Source organism: Capsicum annuum, chromosome 10 (genome assembly GCF_002878395.1).
Source record: "Capsicum annuum cultivar UCD-10X-F1 chromosome 10, UCD10Xv1.1, whole genome shotgun sequence".
NCBI lineage: Eukaryota > Viridiplantae > Streptophyta > Magnoliopsida > Solanales > Solanaceae > Capsicum > Capsicum annuum.
In genome coordinates, this window is record NC_061120.1 from 197398754 (window position 1) to 197402580 (window position 3827).

Genomic DNA, 3827 nt, shown 5'->3' on the forward strand with positions numbered 1-3827 from the left:
ATGTCAGCTAAAAAAATTAACAAAAAATATCACGTCAGCATAAAAGGGTGACAAAAATACGTTAAAATTGAGTTAAGGGCTAATAGGATCTCCGTGAAATTGAAGCATGTCGTAGGAAATTTGGTCATAGTCCGAGAGGGTATTGGATGTTTATCTCAAATTACTATAATTTCAATTTTGAATTTGTCGAAATACATAATTAGATCGCTCCCAATATATTTTTTCCTTTATAAAGATACATAATTAGCTTCAAATACATTTTTTTCGATTTCAAATTTGACGAGATAAATAATTAGCTCCTGTTACATCCAACGATACATAATTAGTTAGAATTTATATAAATACTTGGAAAGAATGGGGATTTATATAAATATAATAAGTTAAATGTATGTTTATGTTTTTTTCCCATCTTTTATATGGAATGCAAGTGTCGATATTTTTTTGGTAGAGTGATGCATTTTCGGTCTACATTTGTAACTATAGTTGGTTTTTGGATTAAGGCCTCTACGATCTCTTAAAGATGTCCATGTAATTTAATTAGACATTTTTAGATGCAGACAATTTTCGTTTTTTTGTCTGATCACAATCTTGACCATCGATCGAGTTATAAATACGAGTAGATAAGCGATTACAAAGGTATTACGAAGGGAGAGGGCTAGTTGGGCCTGCCTTTTCAATCAATTTTAAATCGTTCGGTGTCGCTATTAGTGCGATCAATTTTCAATCGTTCGGTGCCTCTATTAGTGCGAGTTGGAAGGAGTTTTGGTTTTGAATCACCCTTCGGTTTAAAGATTGTTCCTATCGAAAACTCATACACACAATTAAGTTAGACATGCCTCCTACTTCTGTTTTGAAAATGTATACATACATAAACACACAATCACCACACACATATACCCATACAATTACAATATGCATGTGACTATATATATTCTGATGCATTTTATTTTAAAATTAAAATATTACTACGATTAAAAATACATCAAAATCTCAGCAAAAAAGAAAAATAGGGCAAATGATAAAAAATGTAGGAGCTTTCGATTATAATTACAGTGCATAGCACAAGAGCTTTCGATTATAATTACAGTGCATAGCACAAGTTTTAAAAAATTACAGATTTGGAGCTTTCGATTATAATTACAGTGCGTAGCACAAATTTTCAAAAAATTACAGATTTGTCATATATCACAAATACATCGGCTGAGATTACATATCTATGAGTTTTCATATACACATTCTATACAAGAACAACGTATGTACATGTTCTATACAAGAAGAACGTATATCTTCAGATACTTAGGTATTTGCTAAGTTAGGCGTTGTTATATGTTACCCCATTTGATTTGAATATACAAGGTATGTTTGTTGAATATATAAAGATATTCAATTAACTCCCAACACATCCAAGAAAGATTAGCAAGAACACAGTACAAAAACATACAATAAAATCTACCAACCTTAAACAAACAAACTACTGCTTAGTTTTCCGATGCATGAAGCATCCAAAGAGTTCTTCCGATGCATATGAAGCAAAGTAAAGAAGTTTTTGGAGGAGGAGTTGATCTAGATATTGGGAAGGAAGGTGAAAGCAGTAGTTTGTAGTTGATCTACGTACTTGCTATTTAGGACAAAATTAGAGATAATATAATAAAATCACGATTGAAGCAGCTGAAGCAAACATGTCGACCATGAGCAACCTGTTTCAGCTGCTTCATTCTCACTTATTATATAGGATAATGCATATTCAAAATTTGAAATTTATGAGTTTTTACAATGACTTCAAATAACTATACGAAAATATCTAGGTTCACAATCAAATATTTACTGATATTTTAGATAACTAGTTTAGTGTACGCGCGTTGCATGTGTATCAAGCGTTTATTTATAAAATTGTATAAAAACATTAATAAAAGTTCAATAAACTCAAATACTAGATATCAATAGTTAATTACCTGATTATTTATTTTGGATATGTAGTTGAAGGTTAATGATCGGGATCGAGATTGTAAGTCGAATAAACCCTAACCGGACATGTCCAGACTCCTAACCCTTGACTCTAACTCCGACCCTGAGCTCAATCTAGGACGCCAACCCCAACTTTCATTATCGACTCAGACTCAGGGTACAACCTCGATTAAGAGTTAGGGTCAAGAATTAAAGTCAGGGCTTGAGCTAGGAGTAAAGGTCGAGAGTCAAAACCCAAATAAAAAAATTTGGGTCTAGTTCGGGTTAGGAGTTAGAGTCGAATAGTGTGTCGAGAGTCGAGATCAACTTCTATTTTAGAGTAAGGACTTAGTGTTGGGTCATGAGTCGAGATTGAATGTCGGGTCTCAAGAGCATGGGTTGAGAGTCATATATCGAGTTGGGTGTTGAGGTCGAGTCAGGCTAGTTTCAAGAGTCAGGTCTCACATTAGGAGTCAAGAGATGAAGTTGGGAGTCAAGAGTTGAGGTTCAGGTTCGGATCAAGAGTTGAGATGATACGATTCTCTGAATTGTATTTCAGATAATAAGTACAGCTGAACTTAGTGAAACTTCCTATAACGACCTGATTTTTGATGTTATATGTGAAATATGTATTTTTATGCGATTTGACTATTTTATCCCTCTACATAGTTGCATTGTGGTATTTCTGGGGTGTGGGGTTGATTGACACATCTTCCAATGTAGTTTGGATACCGTTTGTGCGATATTATATTTTTTAGAGGCTTCAAGAGCCTTGTTATGGACTTGTGTGGCTATCTTTTGATCCGTACGATGTATGACTGAACGCACTATGCCAACAAATTCGAAATGTCAATTTTAGGGTGGTAACGTATTTAGTTTGATTTTACAGTTTTTAAATCTTATTTCGACCCTCGATTTAAAAAATTACTATGTTGATTTATTTGTCTTAGCCGTACCTACAAATATCACTCCAACTGTCGCTCCTCATCCGTCGAGGAGCCATTATCTTCTAAAAGGCCGGCACATAGTGGTTTTCCTGATTCCTTTTATGATTTACCTTGTTAAAACAATGTTGATGAGAGAACTTACACCTCAACTTATCAGAAAGAGCTGAAATATTTTTGGTCGCCGCCAGAGGATCACAGACGATGGATCAACACATTGAATTGGTGGAGGAGTAATGAAACACAATATCCTGTGCATTCAAGATTAGCTAGAGATATCTTGAATGTTCTAATGTCAACTGTTGCATCAGAGAACGCCTTTAGTCAGGGACGATATCAGCTTGGAGACAACCGACACTCATTGGGAAGCAATGCAATGAGTGTTCTAGTTTGCGTCAGAGATTGGATCAGAGCGGAAAGAAGAAGCCAAGAAATAGAATTGGAGCCGAGCGACGAGCTGAAACTTGAAAAAATTATGTCTTCATGGGAGAACTCAATAGAATCAAGTCCAATGCATGGTTTTACCCCCGTCGACTTTGACTATCCTGTGCAAGTTCCCGTTAATATTAACATGAATGAGTTGGAAAAAATGATGCATAATTTGTAGATTTTCATTCATGTAAATTGTAAATTTTGGATTATTTCGTAATTCGCAGTCAATAAAATTCAACATTCATTAACTCCTTAGTCCTTACTTTATAATTTTTTTCATTTAATGATTTAAATTGAATTTCTAGTTTAAATTTAAAACTTACTTCTAATATATTATTAATTCACTACCAAGTATTATTAATAATTTATTATATTAAGTAGCATATGTTTTGTATATTTGTGTATATATCTTCTATAGATATGTATATTTAATGTATACATGTGTATATGTTTTATAAACTGTATATATATTGTAGTGTATAATATATATATATATATATATATATA